The following is a 26,265-nucleotide window of genomic DNA, read 5'->3' on the forward strand; positions in this document are numbered from 1 at the left end:
ATACATGCACATTGTGCTTTGCAATATCAACACTGCAGCTTCTGTGTGCTGTGTCCTACTCCTGCAACACACTGCTCAGCGCACAGCACATTGAACAGCCATTGTGTGTGATGCACACCCTGAGCATCACATCTAAGTGACAGGCCACATCAAAAACCAAATTAGGCATGTACAGGATCCATAATTGGTCACAGAACATGTGCTGCAGGGACACAGTGGCCACCAGAAGGCAAACAGTGTACACGTGGATATGCAAGGGTGGGAGTACATGTAGTGCATCAGGTTGCAAGTGTGTGGTTCTGCAAGGACATGCATCCACATATGCATGTGCGCTCAAGTGACCATCAGTGTTCTCTACACATCACATGTGAACATTCACCATGTGTACACCCCAGCATGTCAAACCACAACTATCCCCTCGCACCTGAAAGGTAAACACAACACATGAACAGGCATTGGTCAGCAGAACACAACATGTACATAGGATACCACCATTACAATGTCAGAGTTCCCATCACACTGCAGGGCAAGGCAACTATCAACAACAACCCCCCCCTCCCTCACAAAGGACCATGACCCACTGAACAACTGCACCTGGGTCATGGAGCCTTCAAACCTCAATTCCACCTGGCCACAGGATCACCTTTACCCTTCGTCACCATCTCCCACCTTGTGTGTAAAAAGGTGCCTGCACCCTCAGAATCCACACTCATTTCCAAAATTACAAAATCCAAGCCAGAAAAACGAACTAGAACACCCTCCAGTAGATGACTTGAAGTAGCAGTACCTCACAAAGGCCAAGTACTACCACAATGATGCAACAACCAAGGTAGCACAGTAAAACAATGTCACAACAGGATGTGAACCATGTGTGGTACATGACATAGGATGATGCACCATGAACAGATGTGTACTGTCACAGGTCCCGTGTACAGGCCCGGGAGTGTCACGAAACAACCACCCCCACCGTGTCCCGGGTGCCTGCAAGGTCAAACTCACACAGGCCCCTGAGACCCTGGTGGGGAAGGAGGTTCAGGGATATACAGTCGGGACAGGTGTTGACACACTGGATGACTGGAATGAGTGGCAGGAGAGGGGAGGAGGAATGACACATGAAACCAGGGAATGCACGAAAATGTACTACCTGCATGAACACATACACAATCCAAACAAACTTGGACATCATTGTCATGGCCTTCTGTAGTCCAGACTTAGGAGTGGTACGAACCAACCACCCCCTCTAGGGTTTTGGCACCTGCAAGTTCGGGGCTTACACAGGCATCCGCAACCCCAGCGGGGAAAGAGGGTTAGGGAACTTTGCTTGGATAGGTACGGGAAGCAGGAACACCGGGTAGAGGGTACAGGGTTCAAAAGTGCATAGGATTCCGGGTGATTAGGGGGAAAAAAACATACCAAATTGAACCACTCATACATCCATGCATTAGTACACTCCCCAGCAAGCCTATGCAGAGCAGTTTGAAAGAAAAACAACAAGACACTTAGCTCTGGTTTTGAGTGCTGGCCTCCTGCCTGCGCACTCTCAGGTCCGGTTACAGGAGCACTGCAATGCTGCAAAGAGAGCCACAGTCAACAACCTGTACGTGCCAATTACACAAAAACACAACACCAAACATGCCCCATAGCAACAAACTACTCTCCAAACAGACAATCTGGTGTAGATGCTTCGTACCCATATGTAACATTACCCCTGTGACGGGTCATACACAGTCAATGCAGTAAGTCAGCCGCCGGTGGGTGCGTGGCAAATGGGACACCAATGTGTCACAATTCACACAACATGCAATGTTCCCTGGGTAAGCAGACAGACCCATATAGCAAGCCATGACTTCTGAGCAAGTTGCGTACCACTATGACCGAAACAAAGTTGGCAGTGCATTTATCATAAAGTACATGGAAATGATATGCACTGCACCCGAGAATGTCCCTTGCTGTATGTCCCTGTGAGCTGCCCCTTTCCATGTCTCGGAAGGCTACATGGTTGATGCAAGTGCCTCAATGGACCTTGGTGTACCGGAGGGTATGTGCCACTGCCCCTGCACGTGTCCCAGACAACCTTACAATCAACAGCCATCAGTCCACCAACACATGTGAGCTGCATTGTGTGCTTCAACACCAATATTCGTCTAAGCTCACCCTCAGTGCTGTGACTAAGCCTGCATGTGCAACTCGCCTGGTGCAAGCTTTGCTGTGTTGTGGCCCCCCTGTGCTGGTCATCTTGCCTGGAGTTCCTTGGAACACGTCAGCAGGTCTAGGATGTAGGTCTGCAATCCCTGTGCCTCTGCTTGTGCACACATGTGCATGTGGGCACCAACAAACGTGTCCAGAATACAGACGTCCAATGGGCCATGTCTACTGGCAAAGGTGCTCTGGAGGCTCATCCCCCTGCAGAAAGGGCAGGAAACACATGATTAATGCTTCAAAGTCATCTGTGTGTGTCTCATCAGGCATCTCATTACTTGACCATGTCAGAGAGTCACATCATAAATCACACCATCAGTCCATCTTCCACATCCAAAGTGTGGAACACTATCTACAGCATGAATTGCAACAAGCACGTGTACAGTAAGGATAAGAAACATAGTACACAATGCATAGCAATAAATGTACATATTAATCATGACACACCCCATCTAGCAAAAGCTGCACAGTGGACAATAACACCAAAATCAACCCCACTAGGGGTGTTAACACAAGTCACACAGCACCAGACATGCCACAGATATGACAGTCCAAAGCCCTTGTGTAAAAGTCTGTGACACCGAACCATCCTTGCGAGCCCATGGATAAGGGAGGCAGGAGTGGCATATGTGAGTCAAGGACCCCAAGCAGCAAACACATACACAAGACAAGCCTGAAGAGCCCAGCTGGAACAGACAGTGGATGCCTTCGAAAGCCACAAAGCACTGCACTGACACATGAAAGCACAATAGACAAGCACTTTTAAACTAAATCAACTATTAACTAATTACACTAACAATGGAAAACCTACATTACCTAATTAAACTAACTATCAAAAATAAACTCAACTAACTAAACTAAAAGAAAAATCAAAAATGGCCACATACGACCCGGGGGGGAGGGGAGGCACCCAGGAGGGGGGAGGTACAGGGTGCTGCTCAACATCCACATGCGATGATGCTGAGCCAAAAAAAAAACCTCCATGGGCTCAATGCCTGCAAAGCCCGACCTATGTGGGAGATAGATGGTCGTCCGAGTCTGGCTCATCCTGGAAAGGAGGACGTGGCACAGTAGCCTGGCCACGCCTAGCCGCAGCTTGCCCCTTGTCGGCAGCAAGTCTATCGGCCGGGTGAGCCTGGTTCTGTGTGGCGATGTGACGTAGGTCTGCATGCAGAACCTCACGTGATACACGTGCTTCCTCTTGCAACGTGTAACACGGAGTTCCACCTGCAAGGCCTGGCTGGACAACCGCTGCAACTCCCGGCAAGCCTGTAGCTCAGCCGAGATGGTACGCTCAAGCTGTGCAAACCTCTCCTCTGCCTGCTGCCTCTGGGACATCATAAGGACACCCAGAGTGGATCTGAGGGAAGCATACTCCTCCCTCAGGGCACCCATGTGCGAATCTGCGTGAGCAGCAATTGCTTGACGCAGAGACGACATTTCAGCCTGGCGTGCCCTGTCTGAGGCCGCCATGCCCAGCCTTAGCGAGCGGGCCGTGGACCGTGCCGCCTGCTGCTGGAGAAGCACCTGCCTAGCAGGGGGGAGCACAGATCGGACCACACGCTCCATGCTCTCAGTGATGTTCTCCATTGCTGCCCCCTGCCGTTCGGAATTGGCAGTCATGTCTTGCTCCCACTCAGTATACTGCGGTTGTGTGCGGTGACCGCGTTGCCGGGCTTGACCCCTGCGGGACCCAAGGACCGGGGGTCCTCGCTGTGTTGGCACCGCCCGCAGCTGCACGACTACATGCCCCCGTCGACATGATGTCCCAGGCACATCAGTGACTGGTGTGGAGGGTGACCCTGCGTCCCGATCCACCACGGGCGGAGGAACCAAGACTGTCTGATCCCTCAGTGCAGGGGTCGCAGACAGAGGAGTGTCCACATCAGAATCACTCACCCCTGACACATGGACTTGATGCTCATCCAAGTCAACATGGACGTCTGAGTCGTCATCAATGCTGGACTCATAAGCAGCCAGAGACAAGATGGACTGCAGCACTTGGGGGTTTTCGTGGCCTACCACCCCACGACCACCACTAGTGCCAGGTTGATGTGATGGTAACAACCCTGTGTCTGGCATGACAACACCATCTTCCGCCTCCATTGCGTCATCACCTGAAAAATAGAGAGAAAAAAAGGTCACTACACATGTCAGAAGCACACAACACACACACACACCGACAGCAAACGCATCCGGCAGACGTGTGACACACAACACATAACCTGGCATGCATGCTGGGTCAACTTTGAATAGCTTCTGTGATCAGGCCTGTTGAAAGGTGGCAGTTTCCATGGAAGTGGGTCTATGCAGTGCAGAAAATGTGTACGCCACTCACTACCTACATGTACAAGGACTCCATGGTGTGTGCCAGGAAATGTGAAGACAGTGCAATGTCAAATTCAGACATCACGTGCATTGTGCATTCAATGTGTACCATATCTAGAAGCCAAGCACCCCTCCACCCCAGTACCAAAGCAGGGATGCCTAGCATGGTATCAAAAGGCTGACCATACACCTGTGTATTGACAGGCAGTGTTGACTGGCATCAACAGCTTAATGTGATTCAAGTGACAACACTGCAAATGATGCTGTGACAGTAAGCAGGACACATGATGAAAACTCTGGATTCCGCCCATGTGTGAAGAAGACACAACTGTTGGACAGAGTCATTGGCCATTGAACAGGCTGAGGCCTGTGAGCCACACAGATTGTCAGACCCTAAACATGTGTGCAACGCAGGACTGAGCCACAGTTGACATGGGAAGGCTGATGAGATGGCAGGCAATGTATGTAACCAAGGACTTGTATTACAGTGATCATCCAGTCAAGGACACATAGGGGCATGCGTGCAATGCACATGGAGCATGAATGGGCACTCATGTCCCTGCGGGACATCTGACCTATGCACAGTACAAGTGAGATATCCTGCATCGAGTACTAAGGCTGTACCACACGGCATATGTCTGGCAGATTCTACGCTGGAAGTTAGCATCTACACAGGACACATGAACAAGAAAGTACACATTGGCAAGATTGAAGCAGACCAGTGCAAAGGTGGAACTGGGGTGCAGAGTGGCGGAGGAGGGGCAAGGGAGCATGCCTACATGGAGTCCCTGCATGCAGGCAGAGGAGACATGCAAGACGGAAGCATTGCATTACTTACACATCAGAGCCATGTACACGTCACATGTAGCGGCAATCATGCACAACACATCCCACAAGTGAAACACACACATCCTCAACAAACACACATCAACATTCGCTGGACTGCGCATCAAAGTCCAGCATCTCTCCCACTCCTTCGACCAATTCAGGTGGTATGAACTCCGCAACGAGAGCCTCATGCGGAGTGAGCTCTTCCTCCTCTGGTGCAGGCCCACCGCCAGTCACCAGAGTCAAGTTGTAATTAGAGGCACGCTTAGCCTTAGTGCTGCGTTTGATGTCATTCCAACGCTTCTTGCACTCTTGCGCCGTGCGCACCTCATGGCCGAATGAACTGACATGTTCCGCAATATGCTTCCAGTGGGTGTCACGTTGAGCAGCCGTAGTCTGACTATTGGCACCCACTAGCATGTCACGGCTGTGGCCCCGCACGTAGTCCACGAGGAAGTCCAGTTCCTGCTTACAGAAAGGCTTCTTCCTCGACGTGCAGGAGGTCGTGGCTGTGTGTGGGGTCCCAGCCTGTGCTGCAGGTGCAACCTTCCTCCTCTTGGACTGTGGCACAGACCCTGGCTGGCTAATGCCGCCCTGACCAGTATGGCCAGTGGGTTCAGTGGACTGAGCCAAGGGAGTGGCAGGTGGAGTGATGACCAAAGGCCTGACTTGTGTCAGTGGCAGCTGGGTGCCCACTAATGGACCCTGCGCAGCAACATCAGCTGTGGCAGGGTCATTGACCGCAACGGTCCTGCTTGGCAGACTCACAACCGGGGTGCTGTTGGGTGCATCTGCCCCTGCACTTGCCAACACCCGGCTGTTCGGGGCAGCAGATGACTTGACTGCCCCAGGGACACGTGTCTTGGTCTGAGCAGCCCGGCCTGCCCCTATGGTTTCCCCCCTGGCCTTTTGGAGATCTACCAAGGGGTCTTCAAGTGCCAACGCAGCCTGCGCTGGCAGACCCTGAGCCTGGGTGGCAGTGTCCACAGCTGCACCTGCAGCTACCACTACCCTTGGGCCCGTGGCAGTCGATGGAACGGACTGCCGGGTCAAATGGGTGCCAGTGCCAGATGCAAGAGCTGCATCCCCCGGAACTACAGGGGGTGGTGGCATGACTGCACCGACACATGGCACAACATTGTGCTCAAGTGGCGCACCCCTGCCTCTTCCCCCTCTGAGGCCACCCTGGACACCCTGGAGTCCCCCTACTCCCTGGTCACCACGGCCACGTCCCCAACCACGCCCGCCATGAGGAGGACGCCCAGCTGAGGCGCCCCTCACCTTTGGTGGCCTCCCAACCATGGCACTGATGTAGTAGTGCTGGCACAGATGGAGTGGTGCCAATGGGAGGTGTAGACCACAATTGACCTGGGCAATTGGGGTGAAGGGGGTGGAAAGCATGATGTTAACAGCCCCCCTGCACCTGCAAGGCTGTATGTGACCCCGGTGATGTGGTGATGGGTCACGCAACGCTCAGGCACCCCAAAACTGCAGTAAAACCGTGCACACAACCCTGCAGCCTACGTGCTGGATTCAACCTCCCGCAGTACGCGGTGGCACCCAGTAACACAAATAACGCGTACGCGTGGGACACGCAGGCTACTATGACATCGAAAATGGGTGCGATACACAGGGGCACCCGCAGTGGGAAAAAGAGCGTGTGCGACTCACCGTCTGACTAGCGCGATGCAGAAAAACACGCGTAGCCAATATCCCCGCCAAAAGAAGAGGTACGTCCTTGATAGCTGTGAAGTTGTGATGGCGCGCGAAACAACAGGAAGCAGCAACACACGTCGGTCTCCACAAAAGGCACGTACATCGAACTGCTGGGCCCGCTCACCTTTAACCCGTGCTGAGGGAAACGCACGCGCGCGTCACGTCACTTACGCGCATGGGCCCTTTCCTCGTATTACACGCGGACGTGCAGTTTTTCACGCGCGCTGAAATGCCCATGCACGCCTGTGCGCGTCACGTCACAGGGGCGCTTGCGCTTCAGGGGCCTTCTGTCCAATGAAATTGCGTATGCGTGCAGACGTACTTACGTGCTGAGGGCCTTTCCTCGAATTACACGCTGACGTGACGAATTTTCACGTGCCAAATCACTCCGTATCAAGCTGGCCATGCGTAAGCACACGGAAGACCACGCTCCTGCCCAGAAGGCTGAACTACTGCCCCGAGCACGCTCCCACATGCCATCTGCTGCTGCCTGACTGCCTGCTTCCCACGTGCCCTGCCATTTGCTGCCTGCACATCAGCCAGGGGTGCTGTTGCTGTGACCACCCCTGCTGGAACCGAAGACTCCCGACTGGGATTCCATCGCTCCACAGCCCAGCCCCAGGACCCAGTTGCCCACCCACTCCTGCCTCTGGGGTTGTCATGTCGGGCACTGCAACATCTGGCACCACTGACAACCCCCGGCCAGAGAGGCAGAGGGGCACCAGCTTCAGTGCCACCGAAGTTGATGTCCTGGTGGAGCAAGTCCTGGGGCAGTATGATGCCCTCTTCGGAAGTTCCCGCGCCGACAAGGAAGGATGGACTCGGATCTGGACTGACATCGTGACTGCCATCAACGCGGAGGGGGTGGCAGTCCGCGACTTCCAACATGTCAAGAAGCGCTGGGAGGACTTCAGGTCCAGGACCCTGAACAAGGCCCGGCGCCTCTGTTTGTATGGGGTCGAGTATGGGGAAGGTGTACAGGGCCGTGGGGCTAACACATGCGAGGGCTGTAATGTGTGAGACATGGATGGTGCTTGTGTGTGTAGGCTTGCATGCCAAATGCAGTTGTGTGGGCACACATGTTTGGATGAATGTGTATGTAAGTAGACATCTCCGTGATGTCACGCATGTATGTTGTTTTCAGCTGCATGTATCAGCACTGTGTACATGTGCATTTGTGTGTATTTGACAAGGGTACAACAGTGATGCAACATGAATGCATGTGACAGCCGGATGTGGAAGCCTGATTGGCCGTTGTGACATGGATGCATATCCGAACACTGCGACACTTGGCAGAGGTGTACACATGCATGTAAGTGTGGTGTTGTGTGTACATGTGTGGTGCACTTCCTGTGTTGCATGTGATGTCAGGCTCAGCTTTGCCTGCTCATGCTGTTGTATGGGTATGGATGGTGCTGGCAGTGGCGATATGGCTGTGGTATGGCTCATGTGTGCGAGTTGAAATGACATGTATGTTGGGGATTGTGATGGCATGTCTGAGGTTTGCCAATGCCACTCATGTACAACTGTCATGTGTGTATGTGTCCATTGTACAGTGCCCTGATGCCTGTGTTTTATTTCTCCCTGTCTGCAGAGTCAACTGATGAAGAGGGCGGAGAAGGTGCTGTGGAGCACAGCGGCGGGGATCCCACCGCCAGCCGGAGACGCAAGGCCAGGCTCCCCTCCCATGTTGTCATCTCGTCGGGAAGTGAGGAGTCCGGTGCTGCGTCCCAGGCCGCAGCTGCTGGGGGGAGGTCCAAGAGGCAGAGGTTGGAGTTGGACTCCTCGGCAGCAGAAGGGGCAGCTGGGACCCCACAGGGCCCAACGGGAGAAGATGGCACGGAGTCATCCAGGTTGGTGGGGGGTTTGGTGGAGGATGAGGCCGTGCAAGCAACAGAGACGGGGTCTGGAGGTGGGGATCCCACTGGTGCTAGTGGTGCAGTGCAGGACCAGGGACAGGTTGCGGAGGTGCCTGTGTGCAATCCTGTCCCTGACCCTGTCCCTGCATCATCTTGCACCAGCAGGGATGCCTACGTCCAGATCCGTTTTCAGGCAGGGGATGAGCAAACGACAACTGGCCTTCCTCTGCCTGCGGACGTGGCTATCCGGGTCCGGGTTGAGCCTGTCCTGACTGGTGTGGCGTTGCGTCAACGGGCCATGCGAGGTGACCTGCAGTTTTTTCATGAGGAGACTGCACGTCATCTCGAATGGCTCGTTGACCACGTCAGCCTGCTGGGACAGGTCACCCAGTCCGGATTCCTCCGTTTGTTGGGGCTTGCTACGACCCCCTCCTCAACTGAACCCCCTATGCGCCAGTCGTCCTCCATGCCTCTGACGGTGAGGCCAGGCTGATGGAGGAGGCATCCCTGCCACAGTCGGGAGTCGGACGTCCAGCAGGGGTGGCCACATCAACGACTGCACCCCAGCCGGCGGAGGATGTGCAGGCAGCAGTAGGCAGTGCACGGGCAGAGGCACAGCAGCAGCAGCAATGTGGTGGGAGCCATGAAGGCTCGGGGCCTTCTACATCGGAGGGGCAGGCATCGGCCGGAGGGCAGGAGGACCCAGGACAGAGAGTGTCTTCCATGTGGCAGCGGTTGGGCCACGCCATAGATGCGGAGCGGCAGCGGGCGGAAAGGCACGGCTCACAATGGTCAGGGCGGAGAACTCCATGCGGAGGGCCCTGAGGCGGGCTGAGTGCCTCGAGGCAATCCGCAGGGGGTTGGAGGTGGACACGTCGACGGCCCTGCGGACCCTCGGGGCCATGGAGGAGGACCGCCTCCGGGACATTGAGCAGGAGTTCGATGATGCCCTGGCCCGGGACATCCAAAAGTGAGCCGTCAGACTAGCCCGCTGCCCTTGTACATAGTTATGTAGGTAGTGTTAGGTTTCCTTTGTTTTTTGCTTTATTTTGGACCTTTTGGACATTGGCCACATTTTTGTATATAGTTTATTTTATTAGTTAGTGTAGTTAGATAGGTTTCATTTCTTTTGTTGGGATAATGGGCACTGGCTTGTTCGTCTGTACATAGTTCACTGTTGGATTTTATTTTTCTTTCACAATTTACCCATGGAGCAATGGCTTTCAATTATTATTTCCCACTGGATTTTCTTTTGTGGACAGTGACTTTGGACACCATTACTTTGGATTATGATTTTTGGTTTTGCTTTTTTTCACGGACATGCTTCTTTTCATTTTTGTACATTCCCATTTCTGTGTCTTTATTTTTGATTCTATTTATGTTTCCTTTAATACATATGTTTTTTATCGAACTTCAATGTGTAGTATCATCTCATTGGTTTCATGCATATCATGATATGGGTTTTGAGATTCACTGACACCCATTGGGTGCATGTGAGGGACATGTGTTTGTTTCGAAACTTGCAATTGGTTTTCTGTCATGTAATTGCCAATTATGTGTGGGTGGATGAAATACTCGGGTGGGTGTTTTGCATTTGGAGGCTGACCATAGGGACCAGGGATCTAGATTGTGATGACATGTTGACTGGGGAACATGAGTTGGGGCCTGCTGGCAGGTGCCCCACAGTGCTGGGGGGTGGGGGTGTTGGGGGACATGAGTTGGACATGGGTGGGGGCCTGCTGGCAGGTGCCCCACAGTGCTGGGGGTGGGGGTGGTGGGAGACATGAGTTGGACATGGGTGGGGGCCTGGTGGAGGGTGCCCCTGCACTGCTGGGGGGTGGGGGTGGTGGGAGACATGGGTGGGGGCCTGGTGGAGGGTGCCCCTGCACTGCTGGGGGGTGGGGAACATGAGTTGGACATGGGTGGGGGCCTGGTGGAGGGTGCCCCAAAGTGCTGGTTGGTGGGGGTGGTGGGAGACATGAGTTGGACATGGGTGGGGGCCTGCTGGCAGGTGCCCCACAGTGCTGGGGGGTGGGGGTGGTGGGGAACATGAGTTGGACATGGGTGGGGGCCTGCTGGCAGGTGCCCCACAGTGCTGGGGGGTGGGGGTGCAGGGAGACAGGAGTGGGGGCCTGGTGGAGGGTGCCCCTGACTGCTGGGGGGTGGGGGTGCAGGGAGACATGCATTGTTGATCAGTAGTGCAAGGTGACATGTGGCTTGGCTGGGGGGCATGCCCATGGTGGATGGGCTGCCTGCGGGACATGAGCAGGGGTGCAGGGTAGTCCCCCGTGGTGTGGGCTGCCTGCAGGGGCCATGGAGGTTGTAGAGCGAACACCTGGGAGGAACCACATGGCCAATTCACGTGTAGTACTCCCCAGGACCCCTGAAACACACATACCCTGCTGAAATCACGTGTGGAACTTCCCGCGCACCCCTGAAATACACGTACCCTAATGAAATCGCATGTGGAACTGCCCGCGCACCCCTGAAATACACGTACCCTGATGAAATCGCGTGTGGAACTTCCCGCGCACCCCTGAAATACGCGTACCCTGCTCGCACGGGGCCAATCGCATGTGGAACTTCCCGCGCACCACTGAAATACACATACCCTGCTGAAATCGCGTGTGGAACTTCCCGCGCACCCCAGAAATACATGTACCCTGCTGAAATCGCGTGTGGAACTTCCCACGCACCCCTAAAATACATGTACCCTGCTGAAATCGTGTGTGGAACTTCCCGCGCACCCCAGAAATACACGTACCCTGCTGAAATCGCGTGTGGAACTTCCCGCGCACCCCTGAAATACACGTACCCTGCTGAAATTGCGGGTGGAACTTCCTGCGCACCCCTGAAATACACGTACCCTGCTGAAATCGCGTGTGGAACTTCCCGCGCACCCCTGAAATACACGTACCCTGCTGAAATCGCGTCTGGAACTTCCTGCGCACCCCTGAAATACACGTACCCTGCTGAAATCGCGTGTGGAACTTCCCGTGCACCCCTGAAATACACGTACCCTGATGAAATCGCGCGTGGAACTTCCCGCGCACCCCTGAAATACACGTACGCTGCTGAAATCGCATGTGGAACTTCCTGCGCACCCCTGAAATACACGTACCCTGCAATCGCGTGTGGAACTTCCCGCGCACCCCAGTGATACACGTAGCCCGCTTGCCGTGCTGGTACAGGGTTAGCGCAGCCCTTTGCGCTGGATTGGGGATTTTGATGGCTTTTCCCTGTGCGTGAGGCATTCTTGGGGGCGTAACTGGCGCTGCTGCAGGGTCGCTGCGCCACTGTGTGCCACGGCTGGTTTTGGTAGCTGGAATCCATGAATACGCTGTGCGCGGAAAAGGATTTTAGTGCACGCGGCTGGCGCAGGGATTCGCACGCGCACACTGTGCGCCAGCCGCGTGCGCCACTTGTGCGCTGATTTCTATGAATTACCCCCTTAGTAGTGTATTATAAAATTACACACAGCCAGGAAAGGGTCATGCATCTTCATACACTCACACACACAGACACTATCATTGAAAAGCTCCCGGCTGCAATAACACCACTGCCTGCAAATCACAGTCTTCTGCTTTATAACCCACACCTTTACAAATGCATACATTCCATGCTTTTCTATACAGTTTCTGCCATTCACCTTATAAAAATTGCAACATAAATATATTATTATTTCTTCTTTCTCCTAACATTCTATAACATAGCTTTAAAAAAACAAGTGAATTTCATACACTTAATATTCTACTCATTTGAAAGCATGTTGAACTAACATATTGTAAATAAAATATAAAGGCTGCAGATAGTCAAATGAAATGCATGCATACGCTATGTTCAAATATCAAACAAGAATACTACTACACAAACATAAAAATCAACATCTAAATTAACATCAGTACAATAAACACAAAAAAATGACTAACTTCTTTCTTATACAATTGCAGTGAAGACCACTCTCCTGAAAAGCAGCAGCATCTGAACTACAAACAACATCTCAGAAGAAACTGTTCATCCCACAAAAAAAAGAGTAAGTACAACACTACCTTAATATTCTTACTGTTACTCAAACAGACTGTGTGTTCTTTCATGTAATTTCTGCACCAAAAAACACAGATATTTCTGAACCACTCTGGCCACAAACCCCCATTTATTAAACAGGGATTAACAGGCAGAATGGCACAAAAATCCCCGTTTTTTGGAACACAAATAACATAACTCAACCCCTAGAATGTTAGTATTACAAAACAAAGAACTGTTTTAATTTCATACCATTATATTTACTATTAGTGCTTCTCCTCACCACTAGCTCACTTTCTACTGTCATCTGAACCGCAGTATAGTAACACACAAATAGAAGAATAGCCTTCCCAACTAATTGTAGCTGCCCAATGCACAATCACACACAAACTCATACATCTTTACCATCTTACTCAGGCACTGATGCACACAGCACACATACATTGCAGAACAGCCCAACCCATGCCTTCTTTTTTTTTCAACAGACCCCAAAGAATGCCTACCAAAAAGCAAGTCCGTAGAAAGTAACGCAGAAATAGAGCAAATGAAAATAAAAGTGTCCAAAATAAGCATCCATCTTTAGTAGAGTTTGTACAAAAAGTTCAAACAAAACAGATTATACAGCCATTTAGCAAAACAAAATAAGCTTCCAGTACAGAAATGTTGCCTCCTCTATCAAAATGTAAAACGAAACAGAAAATGATTAACAAGAATTCAGCTACCAATACTGCTAAATCTGCTCCTATAAATATTGATATAGTGGCAAGTAACCATACCAAAAAAAGTATTTTAGCAAAAATGTTCTGCCACGCAGTCCTTCAGAATCTTATAAAAACAGGAGACAAATCATGCACAACCCTTAAAACCAACCGTAGAAAATTATTCTTAGAAGCTTTGATAGACAGTGCAATCCTTCTCAAAAGAAAGTTATTTATTTTAGTGTTAAACAGAATGAAACCAATAACAAAACTAACTACTAAATTACAAAAAAGACTTCTCAATAAACGGAATGTCAACAAAAATACCTTCTAAAATATCTGTGGAGGTGAATGGAGTCACACCACGAGCACAGAACCATATTTTAATGAAGAAGCATACAAACAAAAGCAAACAAACACAATTGCCATACATAGCAGTGGACGAGGTTATGAAAAAATTAATAATACCCTAATGCAACAAGAAATACTGCTTACAAAAATATCCCCAGAAAGCTCAGTATTACCTCCACATTCGACTGAACCAGAACGTCCAGTATACAAATGGCCATGCACGTCAATGTGTAACATTGCCAAAAAATCTTTCAAATCTTTACGCCAGTTCCTCAATCAGTATGTGAAAGGCAAAGACAAAATAAAAATGAAGCTGCTGCAAAATATGGATACCTGTCCATTGCGCAAATACACAGGACTAGAAGGACAATCATTAACCTGCATTTCAGGACCTATTTCAAAAAGCACATTACATCATATCAAAATGATATCAACACATCATTCAACTATAAGAAATCTAGTCTATAAAATGTACTATGCTAAAAGTCCTGCTTTAGCACTGGCCAATTTAAATAACAATCTTCTACATGGTACAGCCAAGGACCTACACGAAGAAATAGAGCATATCCAGAAAAAATATTTTGGAAGTGAAAGCCACTTACAAAATGCAGTAGCTTTACAACAGACTAGCAACAATTGTAAAGGTAGCAACCTTCTACTACACACACACAAAAAAGAAATACTAAAATTTAAAAGTACTTCTGCTGAAGTACCAAACCATGTGTGTGTTTGTTTCCGCAGAACTTTTTATAAAAGTAACACAAAAAATATAGACATAACATACAAAATAGAAAACAATGAAGATTCCAAATGGTTTGAATTAGCTCTCTTCCTCATAGCAGAAAATAAATACTAAATAACTGACCTCTTAATACTTTGCAGTTACTGCACTACAACACTTGACAACAATCAAACTCTTTCACGTGCTATCACAAATAATTTGGATTTATTCCCACTACCAAAACCCCTCCAACAACTCAATTTATATGAGAGTATCATATTTCAAACAGTGCACCCATTTCAAGTAATAATATGCCGTCAACCAAAAACAGCAAAATTACCTCCCTCTGAATTGGTGAAAGGCATTCATGGCAAAGTAGTTTATTTACCATTAGATCTAAAAAAAATGTGCACACATCCAATAGAGCAATCTTTAATTGTCTTAGTAAATGGTGAACCTACAAAAGACAAAAAAATGGGCAACAACTCGTAGACTTACATAAAGTTAGACAAGCCTTGCAATATCTAAAAGACTATAATGACTACTACAAAGAAATAAATATTGAAGAAAACTTAAGGGAAACAACGGAAATAATTCAAGAGTCACCAGAAACTGGTCAATTTGAACTTCTAGATCCTGCTACAGTATCCAACATTTTAGACCATTATACAATTCATCCATTACACTATAATGACACCATATATCATGCACTAGAAACGTACCAAATGCGACAAACCAAAGGATCACAATCAGCATATGGGAAAAAAGTTAGAGACATGTGCTTTTCCTCTACTCTTTCCTACTATCAAAGGAGGAAGGTATGATGATAGACCTATTCAGATAACAGCATCGGAATACTCCTCATTACGAATGTATTCTGAAGATCCCAGATTTAGACAAAATGTGGAATACATATTCCACCTACTCTTTGAAAGTGAACTAGCAACTCTATGTTACAGAGTTGCACACACATTGAAATCAGGAACCCACTTTCAAAATATGTCAGCTACGCAATTACTAAAAAAAGGGAAGGTAAAAGGTGAGGTTTTACAATCAAGCATTACAAATCTGTTAGCAAATATGCATGGTACTAAAGAGTACTGGTTCCAACGTCACGGAGATGTATGTTGTATGATAAGAAACCTTGGCCCACCCACTTGGTTTGTTACATTAAGTTGTGCAGAATATGCATGGGACGATTTACATGATTTCCTACGCATATCAAACAAAAACAAAACAAACATAGATATACTAACACCTGGATAACTTTGCTCTCTAGATCATGTAAATGTTTCAAGATATTTCCATCATCGTTTCATTGCTATGCTACTCTTTATTTGTAATAAAACTGTTCTTCCCCTCGGAGAAGTGAAACACTTATTTTGGAGAAAAGAATACCAAGCCAGAGGAGCACCAAATGTCCACATGCTTTTATGGATTAAAGATGCTCCTAAATTTGGTCAATACAGTGATGCCACTGTTTTACAGTTTATCAAAAAATATGTCACTTGTGAAATTCCATCAGAAGCAACAAATAGTAATCTTCATCGACAAATTGTACAATTTCAAAGACACAAATGTGGCAAATATTGTCATTGCAAATACAAAAACAAAGGGAAATACTATACAACATGTCGCTTTGGTTTCCCTAGACCAGTTACAGAAACAGGTGAAGTGAACAACTTCATGTCTTCAGTTAGACATAGTGTTAAAGGTAAATCACCTGAGAACACATATTACATAAAAAGAACATAAGAAGCAGAATATATCAATGGAATATTATGGAATGCAAACATAGATGTGCAGTACATTGCAGACAATTCCACTGCAGTTGCACGCTATGTTACAGCCTACTTAACAAAAGCAGAAAAAACAGAGCTTCAAGACCTCTGGAATGACCTATCATCAGACAAAACACTGTCTCAGAAATTGTACAGTTTAGGCATAAAAATGCTCTCTCATAGAGAATGTGGCTGCCATGAAGCTGCAGATCGTTTAACCGGTACTGCTTTGTATGGACAATCTGAAAATATAGTATGGCTAAGTCTTGGTCCTGCTAAACCTAGAAAAAGGGTTCTCAAATCTTACGACAACATAGAAACAATAGCCGAAAAATGATCCCAACAGCCAAGACATTTTGAAAAACAATTTACTAGACACATACTACCCAAAAAGGAGTACCACTTTGGAAACCATGGGTCTATACTACATAGCACACAACTTCACATACAAAAATAACATAAAACTCGATGAAATAAAGGTAGATACAGAGTGACAAATTGTGAAGGCAGCTTAGTGAAACTTACCAAACAAAGCTTAATTAATCATATCAAATTGTCATTAAAAACTACTCAACATAAAGAACTATATTACATGTCCCTGCTACAACTTTTTGAACCATGGAGAAAAGAAGAAGAGATTCTAGATAACTATGACTCCTATGAAGACGCTTTCAAAGCAAATGAAAAAACTATAACCGATGTAAACTTTACACAGTACAAAACAATGTTGCACAATGAACAGCAATCCGAAGAAGAACTCCAGGCCCAACTAGATAAGGACACTCCTGACAGTAGTCAACCTTCTGTAACAGGAAGCCAAGAACCACTGGGAGAACCACTAATAGCAAATGAGGCAGAATTAGCTATGACAGAAGTAGAAACACCATGTGTCACTATGAAGAAGATACAGAAGACTTAACTGTGCTACAATCAAAACTGAACAAAGATCAGTGTACCATTTTTCAAGAAGCGACAAAAGAAATTGCACATGGTGTACAACATGAAAATAAAGAATATACCTGCCAAAATTGCAAACCCATATTACTATACGTCAATGGTGAAGCTGATTCAGGCAAAACATTCTTAATCAAAATCATTAGCAAGTTCCTTCAACAATTGACAAACAATAAACTGCCAGCTGTTATAACTGCCTCCACAGGTTTATAGGCGGTGTCACTTTACACTGATTACTACTCCTTCCAGTAGAACACCAAAACAAATTAGAATATTACAGACTTTCTACAGAAGCTGCAATGGAACTACGCAGAGTGTTTAAACAAATGAAAATGCTACTAATAGATGAAGTGAGCATGGTCTCCAACCTAATGTTGGCTTTGATTCACCTCAGATTACAAGAAGTACTTAAAATAAACTACGAAGAGCTCTTTGGAGGAAAACACATTATTATTTTCGGAGATCTTCTTCAATTGACACCAGTGAAAGGTGAACCTATTTTTAAAACATTAGGACACAAACCCTGCCGTAAAACTGTTAGCACAATAGGAATGTCAACCTTTGGCAACATTTCCAATATAGAGAATTAACAGAAAACATGCACCAATCTACAGACCTCACTTACGCCAACATTTTAAAAAGTATTAGAGTTTGTGTACTATCTCAAGAAGCGCAAGCAATATTAAAAACCTGGCACAGCCATGCACTTTATGTGCTAGTGATGTCATGGAACAATTAGCACACAAAATGACAATTGTATGTCTGTAATGCCAACTCTTGCAAGCTGTTCCAAATTCAATTAACAATGTTGAAAAAAGAAATGCAACCAATAATTGAAATTTGCTCCACAGACAAACTGGACTTACATGGTATGACACTACCCACATGTCAACCAGCCACAACAAGACTAAATACCTTAGAAAATTCTATCTACAACACAGCTGGTTTGGAGTAAATATTAAAATTATCTTGAAGAGTAATGCTTACCTTGACGTGGAGCAAGGACTAGTTAATGGAGCACTGGGTACAGTTGTTGGCTTTCAAACATACCCACGTGACAACAATATTCAGTTTGTCAATATTCTCTTTGACAAACTTTCAGAAGTAAAAAGGATAGGGCGCTCAACAGCTCAATTCCTTCTTTTCAAAGACATGTATGTACGCAGAGAACAATTTTCTCTAACTCTACCATACGCAATCACCATTCACAAATCACAAGGCCGTACCCTATATAAAGCATTGATAGATATTGGGAACACAGTCTTTAAAGAAGGCATCGGCTACGTAGCACTAACAGGCTTACATACACTTGACGGTCTATTTCTAATCAACTTTGATGCAAGTAAAGTAAACGCTGATTTTAGAATACAATAGACTACGTTCACTATACACACCATCTAAAAACATATCCTGTTCCACAAAAAGGAAAACTTTGTAAAAGAAAACTACTTCAAACAGAAATGCAACAGGATCTCTCTGCAAATCCTCCAAAGAGAGTAAAAGAAGCTAATACTTCATCAATTACTACAACCAAAGAAGAATCTATTACTCAAAGTAACTCAGGTACTTCAAAGAAGCAACACACTCTCCGAAATGACTTGGACACAGAACTACCTGGTCCATTAAAATGTTCCAATATAACTGGTGTGAATTGCTATGCAAATCTAACAATCAATATTCTATTTCATTTGCCACCAATTGTTGACAACATTTACTTACACAGTGCAGAACAATAGTGTTTGCAAATGTTAGTCCTTCGTAGAAATGCAACCAACAATCCTGACAACACATATAGTGTTCAATGAATAAGACAAGAATTGGACTACTGTGCTGGAATGGTGAAATTCACTATAGACTCACAAGAAGATCCACAAGAATTTCTAATGTACTTACTACAAGTACTTGAAAACAAAAATATACCTATAAATGAAATCTTCCAGATTTCATACATGTGGAAACATACATGCACTCTCTGAAACAATATGCAACACAAAGAAATCCCTAATGAATGTTTTGTGTATGTATCCATACCTAACTTTGAATCCGTTCCATTTCAGCAACTTGTACAAAATGCAAACCATGGCAGATTATGTATTACCTGCAATTCAGATAATCGCTCCACCTTACTAATACAAACACATAGTAAATACGTAATACTAATGCCTCTATATTACAAATGCAAATGGTACTAAAAACAACTGCAAGCTGACTGGATTCACACATGGTCAAGTATCACTTGGTAAGAAAACCTTCACAACCATAGGCCATACACCCAAGACTCTAGGCCCTGGCCACAACCACCACAGCATATCAAACCCATAGATCACACCCATAGAATCAAACATTTTAACTATGCCATATGGGCATTTTTTATGTCCGCGGCCCCACACATGTTCTAAGAACAGTTGTATTTTGCTTGCGTACAGCACGGACAAGTATAGTCTTCTTAAGATACTTCAATTTTCTTTAATTACGTACATCCCAGATGCCGTGCGTGTTCTTAGAACAGTTTCAACTTGCCTGTCGACAGTACGGATAGGAATAGTGTCCTTAGGACACCCCCATTTTGGATAATTATGGACATCCTGGACACCACGCGTGTTTGTAGAACAATTTCAACTTGCCTGTGGACTGTACGGACAGGAATTGTGTCCTTAGGACACCTCCATTTTCTTTAATTACAGACATCCCGGACACTGCGCGCTGCAACTTCACATACAAACTATACAAATCAAACAGTACATAAAGTATAGATTTGCAAATTTTTCATAGATATTCCATTCTATGGATGTGATCTATGGGTGTGATATGCTGCGGTGGTTGTGGCCAGGGCCTAGAGTTTTGGGTGCGTAGCCGAAGGCTGCGGCCTTCGGCCATGCACCCAAAACTCTAGGCCCTGGCCACAACCACAGCAGCATATCACACCAATAGATCACACCCATAGAATCAAACATTTCAACTATGCCATATGGGCATTTTCTTTATTTCCGCGGACACCGCACATGTTCTAAGAAGAGTTTTATTTTGCTTGCGTACAGCACAGACAGGTATAGTGTCCTTAGGACACCTCCATTTTCTTTAATTATGACATCCCGGACACCGCGCGTGTTCTTAGAACAGTTTCAACTTGCCTGCGGACAGTACAGACAGGAATAGAGTCCTTAGGATACACCTGTTTTGGATAATTATGGACATCCCAGACACAGCGCGTGTTCTTAGAACAGTTTCACATGCCTGCAGACAGAACGGACAGGAATAATGCCCTTAGGACACCTCCATTTTGGTTAATTACGGACATCCCGGACACAGAATGTGTTCTAAGAACAGCACGGACAGGTATAGTGTCCTTAAGACACACCCATTTTGACTAATTACGGACATCCCGGACAGCGTGACTGTCTGCGGACAAAACAAACACAATGGGGGTGCCTACCACCTAAATAAAAACAGCATTTGACCCATCTCTTACTCCCCCAAATCCCCAAACACTCTTACAGAGCAACACACTTGCTAAAGTTGTATTTCTCCCCATTTGTCACCACGATGTCCGTGGATGTCCGCGGATCCAAGATGTGGGACACATCAAAACAATACGACGCACCTCACGCATCATTCCAGCCAATCAGCGAGCATGTTGCATGTCTTCGGACATGACGCAAGCCAATTAGCCAATCAGTGTCCTGTCCGCGGAGCGAACAGGGAAATGTTTCCGCGGAGCAGACATAGATATCACTATTTTTTGTGACCTACTTTTTGATCATTTTAAATAAAACTACGGACAGATTTTAACCAAATTTACAAAAGCACGCTTTGGGGACCAAGCCGCTGCTCCTGCTGCAAATTTGGTGAAAATCAGTCCAGCGGTTTGGGCTGCAGGCGTGAGCAAAGTTTTTTCCCCATTCAGTCTATGGGAAAACAATAAGTTTGGGACCCCCTTATAACTTTGCCCCCCCTGTATCAAACCTCACCAAACCTTGCAGAGTGGGCCATATCTGTTTTTGCAAAGTTTGTTGAGGATTCGTCCAGAAGGAGCGAAGTAATAAGCCGCCCAAAAAGTGTTCTTCCTATGGGATTAGCAATTTAACCATAACTAAACAAACACTACCGTGCCTGTGTAATATATATATATATATATATATATATATATATATATATGTATATATATATATATATATATATATATATATATATATATATATATATATATATATATATATATATTCAATAAAGAAGACGTTGTTAAGGGGATGTTATGGTTAAATTGCGCTACTAAAAACCTGTGAAATTCACTAAAGGTTTTTTTTACAAACGTGACATAATACAAAAGTCTCATTATTGTTCAAAGTAGAACCGAAAAACTCTTGACATCACTGATGACATCACATGTGCATTTACTTTTCAGACAAGGGGTTGTGCAGGTAATTTTGGCAAAAAAGTATCAGGGATTATCGGGACATAAGTAATAAACTTCATACTTCATCACGGATGTAGGCATGTAAAAAAAGAAATGGCAGTGTTCTTTCTCGTACAGGAATCTGCTCATACAGAAATGTAGGTATTGGCTGCAGCATACACCACAGAGGTGCTATATTTGTACTTTCCAAAGTTGTATAATAAAATGGTGAATGCTTCTGTATGAAACTTTTCTGGTCTGTGAAACATGTGCTAAGTTGCTAATAAGGCATTGGTTAGTATATATTTGTAGTAATACACACAAATCGTAAATAGACTACAATGCATAAAAATATGGGGCTTATATATGGAGAGAAAAGTAAGCAAACAAGAGGCAGTATCATTAGCAACTGTATAGAATGTACATGATAGTATTGACGCACAAAAATGATTGCTTTGTTGCAGGCCTGATTCTTCCCCTATATATGTACATTATAACATGCAAATCATTTTTAATAAACGTAGTGTAAGAACATGTGAGAATATCGATATCTATAAATGTAATACCTATTGAAAGCTAAGTTTCTGACTGTCAGTAAATAAAGCCACCTTGCCTACATATGGCACTGAAGAAAAACGAAGGGGCTACACGTGATGTCATCAGTGATGTCATCAATGACATTTGTGATGTCATTTTTGATGTCCTGGGTGTTACTGTTAGCAGTGCACTGTGCTGCGGGGAGCAATGGTTGCTTAGCGTACCATAACTGGCGAATTTCAAGGGTTTTTCTGTTTTACTTTGAACCATAATGAGACTTTTGCATTATGTCACGTTTGTAAAAAGCTTTCAGTGAATTTCACAGGTTTTTAGTAGGGCAATTTAACCATAGCGTCCCCTTAACACAGTTTTTTTTTAGTGAATTGTACAGGTTTTTAGTAGGACAATGTAAGTGTAAGGTCTTACTGCATGTCACAGATTTTCAGTAGGGCAATGTAAACATAACATCAGAGTCATTTGGCAAACAGTATACACCTTGCGAAGAATGCTGCATCAAAGTATGCTGGCGTACTGCACCGTGACATGTCCAGAATTAGTACACAATTAACTGTCCCATCCATGCCTCGTGGGCAGTGTGGAAATAGATTTATATTCATGTCAGAACGTCCACCCTCAACATTTGCCGTACACAACGCCAGCATGTATTGGTATGCAGGGATTACCAATGCACTACACATTATATATCGTTAGCAAAAGTTGTACTTCTCTGAAAAAGACATCAGCTAAAAGCATCCTTCCTCCCTAAGAAACAGCAGCACTGGTGTTATGAGACAGCATAAGAAACAGTGGGGCTACCTTACCCATAACAAACGGACAAAATGTATCGCTGTACATCTACCAACCCATATTACTGTTTATTGCCTTTTTGTTCATTGCCGTTCGCAAATTCCCTTATTGCTGCCATGCCAAAAAATAAACCCACCCGTAAACAAGGATAAACATGCGTTAATAACAACCTTTCACAGTGTAAGGAAAAAAAAATAATGTGCATACACTCCAAATACTGCATATTTTTCAGTAAAGTACATAGACGCCATAATCTTTGCGAGTAATACTCTAAATTAGCAAAGCAGTAACATGTGCTACTGAAAAGGACGATTAGTTGTTGTAATCCGGGTCAGCGGTCGCAGTTCGGATTACAAAATGAAATCCTCTTTCAAGATGGCTGCATAGAAAGGGAAGGCGGTTATTCCATACATAGCCCCTCTTCCCTTTTCATGGTAGGTTGCAAAAAGCACAAGTACGTGACGTGATGCCGCACTTGTAAACAAACATACAGTGACGTACAACCTGATAACTAACATTTGGAAATGATGCAGTTGAATGTAAAAGAAAATGTGAAAATGTTACAGTTTGCAAAGTAGGATTATTTAACAACAAAGTGGCAGAGACCATCGGAGTAAGGGCATTTTTAGTACAATCATAACAACTCTTCTAAGGGTGGCATTGCAAATGTCAAAGATCAAAAACACATTGTTTTTTTGGCAGACAAAACATTTGGGATTTCGTTGAAGTAGTCGCTTTGTTTCCACAGTGATTTCCCAAAAGTCGTCATGACCTTCAGCCTACAGCACCATAAATGAAGTGACGTTGCTCCCCATAGCGAGTTCAGTGTACGGACAAAGCGGACTTAAAGTCTTCTTCCACATAATTGTTATGGACAGGAAACCGTTCACCAGCAGCTGCATTTGCCGTCCGAAGAAGCACAATACGGCAAAATATACCTAGGCGGGAAAGGTTAGAGAAAATATGTGTCAATAACCAACCTGTACCAAAAATTTTTAAAAAAGACACATACAATGTGCAAAGTACTACACAAAGGTACGTGTTCAAACATGACATTTTAATAAAATGTTACTAATGTACATTTGTACCTATAGTGCCAAGCTACAAATGGCGAGATGTTGCATTCAGGGTAAGAGAAAAAAATGCCAACTACACAGGAAGAGGATAATTCAGTTATGAAATGAAAAAGGGAGAATGAAAAAAACAATATGTCGCGTGATTTCAATGAAGACTAAAAAAAAGTGCAAAGGTTTACAAAAAGCTATGTGGAGATAGTTAACGTTTCAAATAAGAATGAGTGCAGTCATACACTACAAATGAACAACCCGGGCACTCTCAAATATTACTGCAATAATGTAATAGCGCAGACAGATAATACGACAATTATATTGGCACAATTAGATGTGCTGTGAGAGAACAATAAAGCGGGTTCGCTGCAGAGTGGGCAAAATTAAACGTACACAATATTTACTGCCTCCATTCTGTTTGTGCAAGGTACACCAATGTGTTCACATGGAAGATTCTTCGTATACTGATATTCCATGTCCCTTACAAACTTTTTAAAACATAACGTTATCAATTGCTATTTTTTTCAACCCTTTCATTCCATAAACTGCCAGTAAGTTTCCCTTTTCACTCAAGGTCAAAAAACAATTGCCCCTTATACATTCACTCACATGCGCGGGCGTATTGACGGTCAACCAAAAAAGCAACTCATGGGGCCTTCACTCAGAAACCAAATACATTGTTTCTTTAAAGCAACATAGTGCAATCCAATTATGAGAACCGCTACTCCCATAAACATCCCAAAGGGATGTTTCCAGCAAACACTGCAGATGGTTGCCGTAGTTTACAAAACTGAGGACACCAGTCTGACAGCAATTTTATTCCAAAAACATTTTAACCCACACGCATTAATTGTTAGTGGAACAGTAAGCAGGAACTTCCATTTAAATATATCACTTTGGTGAGAAAAAAGCTCCACTTTTTCATTGTGCGCTTCCATATCCCATTCCGCCACCCTCAAAGGTCACCTTCTGAAATACTGTTACATGAGTGTGTAAAGTGCAATGCATTCTTGTTTTCAATGTATTACTGGCGATATCTGCGCACACTAAAACATGGATAAAATGTAAACATTAGAACCCACACGCAGTAATTGCTCGTGGAACAGTAAGCAGGAACTTCTATTTAAACATATAACTTTGGTGACAAAAAAGCTCCACTTTTTCTTTTTGTACTTCCACATCCCTTTCCAGCCCCCTCAACGGTCAACTTCCGAAATACTGTTACATGAGTGTGTCAAGTCCAATGCAGTGTTGGTTTCGATGTGTTACTACGAAATCTGCGTACACTAAAACATGAAGAAAACATTGGGGGGGCACCGAAAAAAGCTCACTTACTTTACGCTGTTGTACAACCTATCAGGGAATGAGTCACATGTTCACGTGCACAAACTTTTTCCCCATTCAATCTAATGGAAAAGAGATGTTTTGAGAACCCTTGCCCCTTATAACTTGCGCCCCCCTGCACCAAACATCATCAAACTTTCCAAAGAAAGTCACAGTGAGCGATACAATCTTGTTTTTGCAAACTTTGGTGACCATTCATCCAAGTATAGCACAGTTATAAGGCAGCCAGAAAGTGTTCTTCCTATGGAAACAGCAACTCCACCATAACAAAATAGCCACTAACGTGCCTGTCTAATATGCTGTAGTGGTTGTTGGCTGCACCTACATATTTGGATATATGTCCGCATACATTTGAATGTATACGTGAACATTAGCTGTATGGGCTACAGCCTGAAGCCATGCAACCAAAACTGTACATCCTGCCCACAACCACCTCAGTGATGTGTAGTGGTACGGGTGTATTGATAGGTGTAGTTTGCTTCACTTGTTCTGGCCAGAGACTGCACTCCTAGCTGTATGCCTATAGATATTGCAATGTGTAGGTGTGCACTGGCTTACACCTCCAGCGCTTATAACTTTGTTCTTGGGTGCTGTACACACTCCCCACAACCATGTAATCGTTAGTCAATACTACAGGTGTATCCATGGTTGTGACATGC

This window comes from Ambystoma mexicanum, chromosome 1p (assembly GCF_040938575.1).
Source record: "Ambystoma mexicanum isolate Mex_15411 chromosome 1p, UKY_AmexF1_1, whole genome shotgun sequence".
Lineage (NCBI taxonomy): Eukaryota > Metazoa > Chordata > Amphibia > Caudata > Ambystomatidae > Ambystoma > Ambystoma mexicanum.